This window comes from Pleurodeles waltl, chromosome 3_1 (genome assembly GCF_031143425.1).
Source record: "Pleurodeles waltl isolate 20211129_DDA chromosome 3_1, aPleWal1.hap1.20221129, whole genome shotgun sequence".
Taxonomy (NCBI): Eukaryota; Metazoa; Chordata; class Amphibia; order Caudata; family Salamandridae; genus Pleurodeles; species Pleurodeles waltl.
Genome location: NC_090440.1, coordinates 1297851733 through 1297863991, shown reverse-complemented (window position 1 = coordinate 1297863991; position 12259 = coordinate 1297851733). Strand labels below are relative to the sequence as shown.

General features: G+C 47.9%; 1 protein-coding gene across 5 annotated transcripts in view; it reads left to right on the top strand.

Moving 5' to 3' along the window:
- Positions 1–12259, top strand: part of CLASP1 (cytoplasmic linker associated protein 1) — a 1131138-nt gene that overhangs the window by 986224 nt on the left and 132655 nt on the right. The gene's annotated exons all lie outside the window — the stretch shown is intronic.

Here is a 12259-nt window from a genome sequence, read left to right as displayed (position 1 = left end):
AGGGTTTTGGCCCCTAGAGGAGAGAACCCTGAGCCCGAAGAAAACTGGTTTGAGTAGCTGGGTGACACTAGTGGCATTGACACTTCTCCAAAGACTCTGGCATGTTTTTTCTCCTGGCTCTATGTGTCGGAGGGCATATCCCTCACCACAGTTATGCGCAGGTCAGTGAAGGCACTTGACCTACAAATGCCAGCAGTCAAAGTCAAGACCAACATCTTGAAAGAGGTTCTCTATCCAGGAATGGGTTTGGCTGAACCATTGCTTCATTTCAATGAAGCCCTTGTCATCCTTCTCTTTGAAGGTTGATCCAAACCTTGCACAAGGGTTCCTGTGCACCTAATGATTTCCAATTGCCACTGACTCGCCACAGGAGATCCAGCCTTTCTCCCCCAGCACCCCTCCCCAGAGTGCCTGCCTGTGCTGACCTCAATTACCAAGGTGAACCCAAAATTGCTCCCTTCCACTCCAGTAGACAGGCAGGCTGGACACCTTTGGGAAGTGCTTTTTCTCTTTCACCAGTATAGCCTTGCGGTTGGTGAACTCTGCATGCTTCTTGATACTCTTATGCACTGTGGGACATGGTTTGGGAACTGCTTCCCACGCTTCTAGGGGATTGCTGAGCCATCCTCAACCATGCCTTAGTGGACAGTTAGAATGCAGTGAAGTTCATCATCAAGTGTAGACTGGATACCGGGAACTCCCCAGGTAGTCCCATGGCCTCTACGGTGGCACTGTGTTGCCACGCTTAGTTGTGGTCCACTGGGTTCTCGGATGTAGCGTCATTGATTAACATACCCTTTGATGGCTGTTCCCTATTTGGTTACACAGCTGACTCTGCGCTCAAGAACATTTGGGACAGCCCCATCATCGCTGAGTCTTCTGGGCTTTCTCTCACTGCCTGGTCTCAACAACAGTCCTCTTACCCCTACTGTGGGTGGTGTCCAGCACGTATAGGTGTCCACGTTACCAGCCGTATCCAGTAGTCCACCAGCTTGCCCCGTGCTTGCAAGGTGCGAGGTTGCAATCCCAAAGGTTGCGAGAGCCAGATTCAGCTGTCCATTCTCCCACCCCTCGTGCTGCTGCAGCTTCTAAGCCTCTTTAGTGTACCCTCCATCCAGCACAGCCATCCCATTGGTGGCAGGATCGGGCTCCACCTGCCCCAGAAGGATGCAGATATCTCCAGCAAGTGGGTGTACGCCCTTGCATTGCTGGAAACCCCTCTACCTTTGCCGCCATCCCAAGAACGGCTGACAGAAGACAGTCTCCCCTACCTAGCAGGAAAGGCAGGCTTATCCGGTCATACGAGCCACAAAGTGGGTGCCCCTGTCAGAAGTAGGACATGGTTGCTCTTCCCGCTGCTTTATGATGCTGAAAAAAGGACAGACGACTTTGTCCTGTACTAGATATGCACCCTTTCCGGGCCATTATTTGGAGAGAGAAATTCAGAATGAAAACCTAACATGTCTTGTTTGCCCTGAACACTGGATTGTAGTGCTTGGACTTGCAGGATGTTTATTTTCACTTCCTCGTCCTGCAAATCACAGTTATAACCTGCTGTTTGCAGTGGGCACAAGCATTTTCAGTTTGCTGTGCTGCCCCACAGTCTGGCCTGTGCCGCTCGGGTGTGTACAAAAGTGATGGCAGTGGTTGCAGGTCATCTCCGGATGTCAGAGTTTCAGGTTTCCCCTATTTTAATAACTGGCTGCTGAAGTCATGCTCACCTCAGAGAGTTGTCACCCACCTCCAGACAACGGCAAACCTTTTGCAGTCGCTGGGGTTCAATATCAGCATGCCAAAGTCACACTTGACTCCTCAGATGCTCAATGCCATGGAAGTAATTCTGGAACCAGTGCAGTTTTTCTCCTTGCCTCCGGAGCAGAAAGCCCAAGTTATTTGGGCTATGACCCTGATGTTTCAGCCTCAGCCCTGGATTTTGGTGGGATTGACTCTGAGGCTACTGGGTCTAATGGCCTCCTGCATCCTGCTGGTGAAGCACACCAGTTGGAGAATGTGGGCTCTGCACTGGAATCTGAAGTCACAGTGGGCCCAACATCAGGGGAATCTCCCTGACCTGGTCAAGATAATCGAAGGAGACTGCAAGAGATCTGCAGTGGCTTGCTAACAGACCACAATTGGGTCAGCAGCAGACCCACCCGAGCTCACAGTAGTGACCGATGCATCACTTTTGGTTTGGGATGGCCACCTAGGAGAGGTGGAGATCAGAGGACTCTGATCTCTGATGCAAAATCAGCTCCATATCAATCTTTTTTTAGTTGAAAACTGTCTGCTTGCCATTGAAAGCTTTCCTCCCGTCTATTAAGGGAAGTCTGTTTCAGTTGTTTATGGCACCATCTTGATGTAGTATTGCGACAAACAGGGCGGGTGGGGTTGTGGATCTTCTAACTAGGAGGCTCTGCACTTCTGGACTTGACTGGAGCTCCAGGATATCTTCCTGGTGTTACAACACCTGGTGGGCTCACTGAATCCTAGGGTGGACAAACTCCGCCGTCGATTACTTGCGGATTTCGGATAGTGACCACTTCCGGAGGTGGCACGAGGTCTCTTCCAAAATTGGGAGGAACCTTGGCTTGATCTTTTTTCCACCACAATGTCAGCATTAATTTGAGTTTCTAAAGCAGATCTTTCTCCGAGATGCTTTCTGTCACTAATGGAATTGAGGACTCCTGTATGCCTTCCCGCTGGTGCCTCTCTTGCCCTGAGTTCTCAAGAGGATTAGGACCGAAAGGGCCCAAATCATCCTAGCGTTCCGGATTGGGCACGGACAGTATGTTAACCTGAATTGCTGAGCATGAGCGTCGGTCCTCAAGTCAGGTTGCCCCTTAAGGAGGATCCCCTGTCACAATAGCAGCAACAGGTCCTGCACCCAAATCTGCACACTCTCCAACCATCATGCATGAAAATTGAGTAGAGGTGGTTGAGGGTTTTCAGTCTCCTTCTCAAAGTCTGTGATGTCATCTTGGTGTCCTTGAGGACCTCCATTAAAACTGTAAATGCCTGCCATTTCGAAGTTAGTGGGCCTTTGTGTTCTTCACGTTGTGTGGACCCCCTTTCTGCTCCTCTATTGGAGGTGTTTTGTTTGTTGATTCTTTAACCTGGCAAGGCCTTGCACTGGGAACTGTTAAAGGTTACCTGTCAGATATTTTGGCTTTCCTGCTCTTGTGGATCGACCCTTCCTATTCAAGTCACTGGTTGTGACTTGGTTTTTGCAAGGTTTACAACACTTTTCCCCTCCTTCCTCTATACCCCAATGGGACCTCAAATCTGGTCCTCCCATTTCTCATGTGTTTCCCCTTTGAGCTCCTACACACCTTCTCTCTGCAGCTCTTTCCAATGGCCAATTCATCAGCCAGGAAGGTCAGTGAGCATCATGCTCTGCTCATTCACCCTCCATACACCAGCCTTTTCCCTTACAAACCGGTCCTTCGGAGGCATGCCTCTTTCATGCCGAAGGTTGTTACCCATTTCATGTCAGTCAGTCACTCTGCCTACATTTTTCACTCCACCTCATCCTTCCAGTGAGGAGGATAGATTGAATTGCCTGGACCCGAAGAGAACTCTCTCTCTCTCTATTATTCGTACTACACTGCTACAGTATTTCAAGGTAAAATGCATCACTGATAGTCTACACTGCAACTGTGAAGAGAATGATTCCAGTGATGAACACTATGAAGACATTTTATGAAATCTAAAGATATGTTGAAGAAGGTGTTCTGGGGTCTGTGTAGGCAGCACAGAATTATTCTAATGTTATGACTTCATTGAAAATTTCTGTGATGCAGAACTATGGCTACAGGTATGTAACTTTTCCTTCCTCACCAACTCTTCCATCCTCCCTGCTCTGTGAACAGGGCTATTCACTCTAAAGATCCCATTAGACATTACATTATAGTTAAACATTAGATTTTATGTGGCTATGTAATTTATGTGGACACCGCAACGTCACTTCCGATGCAGACAACGCCCGTGTGGATCCAAACAATACCAGCTGCTGGCTAATAGAGGTACTGCAAAAGATTTTCTGGAACCAGTCTAACACCAAGGGAATATTCTGTGGTGAAGAATGTGTGGTTTGATGAGTTATCGAAGGTAAGTAACTTGTTTTTTATTCCCAAACCATTCCCTAGTTCAGAATGACTCAATACATTTCAGCTAAGAGGCAACTAGAAAAATGGGTTGTGGGAAGCAAATGACAGATTCTGTTGCCTTACAACTCTAGACAATGGGACAAGAAGAAACAAGTTCATCAAACTCCTTGACAAATGGTTTGCAAAAACATTTAGACAAGGTCTTTGTCAGTCTGCTTCATTGATACACTGTCATTTGTGAATTCCCAACTAGTTTGCCATACTTTCTCAGCTAATTAATCATTCAGGTTGCCAGCAACTGGTTGTGCTAGATTGTTAGACCACCTATCAATAGAGGTATAAAAGAAATCCTATGAAGTAAATTGTCAGAGTACCACAGTAAAAATGACACAGAAATGAACAAAGTTCCATAAGCACATACAAATATTAAAGAATGTAATCTTCTGTTGAAGTATATAGGAACTTCTAATTAATTTTTAGGAGACTTCTACCAGTAATAAGGAATTCCTCGTTTATCCTTAAGAGGCTTGACAGAATCTGGAAAAACGTTTCCCAGCATTAGCGCTCTGGCAGTCAGGATGGTGACATGCAGGTTCAGCTCTGACTCCACCCATCGAGGATGTGATGACATTGGGATGTATAAGATGTCAACTGACACACACACTGTCAATTCCTAGTTTTCCCTGTCTCATCAAGGCACAGCCCAAGCTCTTCTCATTGCTTCACCAATGAAATTCATTAGCTTTCAGAAGCGATTAGGTCAGATGTCTCACAATTTTCTGGGGTTCAAACTCTCCTGAAGATGCCCTTTACCTGTACAACTTCTGCTTACAGGGTCTAGGATCAAAGCGCGACCTCTCGCCCTGCAACCCTTTTTTTTGTGTCCTCATTGTGAATTCATAAAGACTAAGGGGACTACAGGGTTTGTGGCCTAGGGAGGATCACCATGTGAGGGGGGACCCCCGCTACCCCACTGTCAGCTCACCAGCTGCACAAGACCAGACAGGTTTTCACCAACAACATCGTTCGGTGAGCAGGACGGCTAACCATCCTGCATGTTGGCAGAGAAAGGACTTGTAAGAATTCCAAATCATTGGACACCATCAATCTGTGACAGGGCCAGAGGTGCCTACATCTGTGAATTGCACCAGTTTTCCCATAACGTCCAAAACCTGCTCCTCTTGTTGGGAAAGCCACCCTGCTCTAAACAATACATTTATGTGACTGATGCCAATCATTCATGCCGTGATGGTGGTGAAGAGAGTAACCATTTCAGACATTTCCCGATGAGCCAAAAGAGTCAATACAAACAATAATGACCTTTTGATTTTTGTAAATTTTATTGACTCTGTCCATTACCATCAAACACCCCGAACCTTACTAGGGAAAGGTTTACCTTGGCTTCTGGACTAATAGCATCCATAAGCACCTTACCCACATCTTGCCAGAATTGATGGAGCATGGAACACTGCTAGAACATATGGACATCATCCGCCCTCTCTGCATCACATCTAGGGCAGTGCTTCTCGTTTTTCCTTAAGGCTGTTCACTTCTTTTGGGTCCAATAAGCCCTTTGCAGTGTGAATGGATGATTCTTGCTTAGGAAAGCAGATTTAACTGTAAACCAAAGCATAGACATCAATACTTGGCAGAGGGCGATGACATCCAGCGTCAGCAGGTCCTCTCCCCATTTTCCAACAAGCAAGATAGGAGTCATTTCCCCAGCCTCTATTAACATCCAGTACCACAGAGCAAACTCTCTGCTGTGGATAAGCTTCTGGAGCAGTTTATTTTCCCAAATGTCCTTCCCTTATTCTTCCTTGGGTAAGGCTGTTGCCCAATTTGCAAGTTGATAATATTTAAATTTGGAAATAGATCCTCTAATTTGCTCAGCGAGTGTAGATCAAAACAGCAAAATGTGGCCTTCCTGGATTTGCCCCACTTCACAAATCCTTTGTCCTTCAAGGGGGTAGATAGTTTATCCTGGAAGCCTTCAGGGGTTCCCAACAAATCCCAGTTAGGGGCCAAGCTACTGTAATAAGATGTACCTAGAGCTCGTCAAACCTGAAACGGCAGCTTACAGGCTGCCACCAAGATTTTTAGTCTCATCTTTTTTAAGTATTTTGGGTGAGCAAGTTTCAATAAGAAGTGATCCCCTTCCTTAGAGTGTAGATTTTATAATCTGAATTTAATAATGAAATGGGTCTATGAGATTCACATAGTGCAGGGTTCTTAAGTTTTAAAATTAAGTAAATAATGGCCTCATTCCAAGACTTTGGTGCCTCTAGACCTTCAATAAAAATATTGTTGAGTAACTCTAACATGGTTGGAGCCAACTCATCTTTGAGCAAGATATAAAGTTAATTAGGTAGACTATCTGGACCAGGTGCTTTTTCCCCCTCTTTAAACTCTTTATTACTTCATACAGCCCCCTCCATATAAATTTTCCAACTCGTGCCTCATGTTTTTGTCTAAACGGGGGAGGACATTTTTTACCAAGGAACTCCCTTATCTGATTGCCTGTTGCCTCTAAATGCTCTTTATATAATTTCTGGAAGAAGGAGGGAAAAGCCTGTTCTATCGCCCCGTCCCCTGTGCAATTACAGCCCTTGTGTTCATTCAGAGCAGTTTTTATGTTATTTCAGGTCTATTCTACCTTCGTTTTCCAGGCTAAAAGTTTATCGCACTCCTCTTCATACAGGTAATGCGTGAGTCTGCTGCTTTCCCATCTTCTTCTATTTTTGATTTCTAAAAAAGTATTTAGGTCAGCTCTGGCCACCTTGATCTGTCCTTTCAACCTGAGTAGTTGCCGTTCATCCAAAACTATACCAGTCTCAAACTGCAGATCTTGGATAACAGACTCAAGCTCTCTTATCTGTTTTCTCTCTTCTCTGTGTGCATAAGTGGCCACCCTAATTAACCTACCCCTCATAAGCATCCCAAACAACCTGTAAGGAAGCAGAGCTGTGATTCAAGGTAAAAACAAACTGCTAGTATCCTGCGTTAAATCCTCCATGGCCAGCTGATCCCAAAAAATCGGCACGGTTTACCGTCCACCTAGAATTGGCAAACAGTTTATCCAAAGCAAGATGAAATCTCACAGCAGAGTGGTCAGATAGGTGTTCAGGTGCATGCCCAACTTTCCCGACTTTCTCAAACAAACTTCTATCCACTAAAAAGAAGTTGATCCTGGAATAATGGTCATATTTCTTATTATGAAAGGGGAATCTCGGACCAGTGTCACACTTCCAACTCCCAAAATCTTCCACGCCCAGATCTTCTATTGCCAGTTTCACCAAAGTTCTCATTTTGGGTGAATTGGGAGTACCTCTTGTGGTAGACTTAGCCAAGACTGGCTCTAATGATACGTTAAACTCGCCCCCTAGCAAAACTGGAAACCTGATAGAGACTTCCAGTTGCAGATTCCTCACCTTGAAATTTCTGCAAGGCTTCAGACTGGATCTGTAGATTTATTTTTCAAGCAGGCCCCCTGTGTGCCGTCAGGTGGCGTTAGTTGACTCCACTGGGATCGTTAGCATTTTGGTCACTATGATGATGTCGCAGTCATATATAAACGCCACCCCGACGCGCTAACGTCATTTCTTTTCTTTCTGCGCTAGCCTATGCGTAGATCCGGAGAAAATGTACCCCTATTAATTTTTTTGACTAACTGCAACAGTTTTGTCAGTTAGTTTTGAAGAGTTTTCGATGCGTCGAGGGATGTCCCTAATGACTGGATTCAAGACCTGCAACTCCTGTCACCAAATGATGTCGGTAGCACATCCGCACCACGTCTGCCTCTAGTGTCCGGAGTGCGACCACGACCTGAGGTTGTGCTCCTACTGTCAGGCCGTGAACCTGAAAGCTTGAAGGGAGCGGTCCCTGAAGCTCATGGGGTCCCGGCACTCAACTCTGCGTCGCTCCCGATCTCCTTCGAGAGGAAGGTCAGAAGACTGGTTGCAGAGTCATCACCACTCCTCCTTGTACAAGTCATCTAGACGGTCGGGTCACAAGAAGAAGATGATGGAGAAAGCCAAACATTCTTTGACTTTGCCCCGTTGCTCGGATGACACAACGAGCTTCGACACTCTAGGCCTCCATCTTCGGAACTTCCATCTGGGTCGGTTCCACACCTCCCCAACTTTCCGGGAGCAGGTTCCACCCCTGCCTAACTCACAGAATTTTATGAGGCCATGTTCCTCATCTTTGGGCAGACTGTCCAACCCTCAGCGCCTTTGGGCCCATTGGAATCAGTGAGGGCTCCCTTGGGTTCCAAGTCGTCGACTTAACCCTACTCCAGAGGGCACCTCTTGGTCCGTTTCAGTATCCGTCCTTGCACCAGTCATGCCAACGTGACCTTCATCGGTGTCGGGACAGACATCTACGCTCCCAACATCGGTTTGGCCCACAATCGACGTCGATCCTATACTGATCCCGACAACCCAGAGCCGGAACGCTGTCACTCAACGCCGATTTAGTTTTCCATGGGCTCTGCTGGACCCAGGGTGGATCCTGACCCCTATTGCTATGTGTATGGATATGGGGATAGTGTAGAGAGGTCGCTGGACCCTTTAGAATGCCAGCATGACCCTGACATGAACTGTGTTCAGGATTTGGGTGACGCCAGCGGGGTAGACACCTCCCTGATGCTGTCATGCTTTCTCCCCCTACCGTGGCTATGGAGGAGGGAGCATCATACTCAGTGGTGGTGAGAAGGGCTGCTGATGTTTTGGACTTCAAGCTTCTTTTTGTGGTGGTCAGGACTACCCTCCTGATAGAGGTGCTTCAGCCTGGGGCCTCCAATTGAGCATCCCTCCTTCCCTTCAGTAAAGCTCTTATGGACGTCCTTCTGGGTACCTGGTCCAAAAAAGGCACAGGGACCCCTGTGAATATGGCGGTTGCCCGTCGTCACCAGCCTGCACCTACCAACCCAAAATTCCTGACCCAACACCCTACACCTGAGAGCCTTGTTATCCAGTCTTCGTCGTTTTCTGGTGCATACCCTACCACTCTCCCGGACAGGGAATCAAAAAGACTGGATAACTTGGGGAAGAAAATGTTTTCTTCCACCAGTATAGGGTCTGTGAATACCGCATGCCTTTCAGGCCGATACTCCCATACTCTCTGGAATACGGTCACACAAATGCTGCCTCAAGTCCCAGAGGAGGCCTAAGCCGTTCTCTCCCAAGCCGTTACGGATGGGAGACAGGCAGCAAAGTTTAAGTGCTTTAAGGATTCCCGGGCTACGGCTCAGTCGCTTGGCTCTGTAGCTGCTCTGCGACCCACACAGTCTGCTTTTCACTCCTTTTGTGGCTACGGTAGGGGTTCCCAACTGCATTCCTTTCCACCTGGCCATGACCCACACATGCTGTACAGCCCCTGCGTGGCCGCAGGATCCTACGAGATCGTGGATCAGGGAGCCAGGGGTCCACCCAGTCCACTCACTCCCCTGCCTCTGTCTCCAAGCCTTCCTAGTTCGTCGGAACATCAAGGGCCAGTTGGCGGCAGGATCCGCCATCACCTGCCCCATTGGGAATCCGTTACCACGGGCAGGTGGGTGTTACAAACTGTCTGAAAGTCTACTCCCTCCCCTTCGAGACTTCTCCTCTGACCATGCCACCATCATATGATCATCTATCAGAGAATTATTTGGCACTTCCCCACAAGGAGATCAAGGCTGTTTTATCCAAGGGAGCCATAGATAGGGTCCTTATGCCAGAAATAGGTTGTGGTTGTTATTAAAGCTACTTTCTGGTGCCTGACAAGGGCCTTCACTCTATCCTAGATCGTCGGTCCCTTAATCTCTTTCTCAAGAAAGAGAAGTTCAAAATGCTAACCCCAGCTCAGGTCCTTTCTGCCCTGGACCCTTGAGACTGGATGGTAGTGTTGGACTTGCCTTTTTTCACATTCCCTTCTGCCGGCCCACAGACGTTACTTGCGATTCGTGGTAGGTCACGAGCATTTTCAGTTCATCGTGCTCCCCTTTGGCCCTACTAGCACCTCTCAGGTGTTCACAAAAGTGATGTTAGTGGTTGCAGTTCATCTGGGCAGGTTAGGGGTTTCAGTCTTCCCCTATCTCTACGACTGGCTGTTGAAGGCAGACACGGCACAAAGTCATCTCCCACCTCCAAACTATGGTGAACCTCCTGCATTCACTGGGGTTTACTACAACATGCCAAAGTCATACCTGACTCCCTCTCAGACGCTTTCTTTCATCGGAACTGTTCTGGACGCAGTGGCGTGCTTATCCTCCTGAAAAGTGAGCCCAGGATATTCATGGGATGATACCGAAGTTTCAGCCTCTATCCTGGATTTCGGTGAGAAGGACTGAGGCTGCTGGGCCTCATGGCCTCCTGCATCCTGTTGGTCCAACATGCCAGATTGCATATGCAGGATCTGCAGTGGGTCCTGAAGTTCCAATGGACGCAGCATCAGGGGAATCTCAGAGGAGACTGTGAAAGATCTGCAGTGGTAGTTGTTGAATCAGGATTGGGTCAACGACAGATCCCTCTCCCTTCCCCAACCAAATCTCACAGTAGTGACAGATGCGTCACTCATAGGATGGGGCGACCACATGGGAGAGGCCGGGATCGAGGCCTCTGTTCCCCGGTGGAGTCCAGGGTCCACATCAAACTTTTGGAGCTGTGGGCGATCCGACTTGCATTGAGAGCATTTATTCCCTCTCTCAAAGGGAAAGTGGTGCAGGTGTTCAATTACATCATCACCACCATGTGGTACTGCAACAAGCAGGGTTGAGTGGGGTCGTGGACCCTTTGTCAAGAGGCTCTTCGCCTCCGGACATGGCTGGAACTCCAAGGCATTTCACTGGTGGTTCAACATCTGTCGGGCTCTCTGAACGTCAGAGCAGACAAACCCAGCCGTCGATGCATAGTCCATCAGGAATGGCATCTCCATCCAGAGGTGGCACAAGGTCTCTATGGGAAGAGCCTTGGTTAGATCTGTTCACCTCCTCAGAGAACACGCAATGTCAGCTGTTTTGCACGCTTGAGTTTCCAAGGTGGCATTCGCTCGGCAATGCTTTTTGTCACAAGTGGAGCTCTGGCCTCCTGTACGCCTTCCCTCCAATACAACTTCTGCCCAGAGTTATGAAGAAGATCAGGGAGGACCGGGCCCAAGTAATCCTGGTGGCTCTGGACTGGGCATGAATAGTCTGGTATCCAGAGCTATTGAGCATGGTCTTCGATCCTCCCATAAGACTGCCCCTTTGGGAGGATCTTTTGTTGCAGCAGTAGGGGACGGTTATTCACCCGACCTGTCCAGTCTCCTCGTCCTTGCATTGGAGAGTGAGCAGCGGCAGTTGACCTTTCGACCTTCTGCCCGAAGTTGTTATCTTGGCAGCCAGGCGTCCCTCCACCAAAACAGTATACGCCTGTCATTGGAAGAAATTTGTGGCATGGTGTATTAACAAGTCTGTTGATCACCTCTCTCACAGGTTCTCCTCTTTATTCTCTCTCTTGCCCAGAAGGGCTCTGTCCTGGGCACCCTCAAGGGCTATTTGTCTGCTAAATCTGCTGTTTTAAGGTTACCAGACCAGCCTTCTCTGTTCAAATCTCCCATTGTTGGGAGGTTTCTCAAAGGACTCCCACATCCGTTTCCTCCTATCCCATTCATAATGTCCCAGTGGGATCTGAACTTGGTCCTCACATACCTCATGTGTGCTCCTTTCGATTTACTCCACAACTGTCCTCTACGGCTCTTGACCCTTAAAACTGCCTTCTTGATTGCCATCATCCTCTGCTCGCAGAGTGAGTGAGCTTCAGGTTCTCTTTGAAGCGACCATTCCTAGCAGTACATCCTGACAAGGTAGTGCTTTGTATAAGGACTTACTTCCTTTCTGAAGTGGTGACACCTTTTCCCGTAGGCCATTCAATCACCTTGCCTACTTTTTGTGCACCCCCACATTCCTCTCATGAGGAGGTGAGACTCCACCACCTGAATTCAAAAAGAGCGTTGCCGTTCTACCTCAATTGTACCAAAGATTTCCGACTGGACGATCAACTCTTTGTCAGTTATGTGGTTACAAAGAAAGGAAGAGTGGTGCAGAAGAGGATCATCTCTCAATGGGTAGTCCTCTGCATCAAAATGTAGTACGCTTTGGCTAAAAAGCAACCCCCTGAGGGTTTACCCGCTCA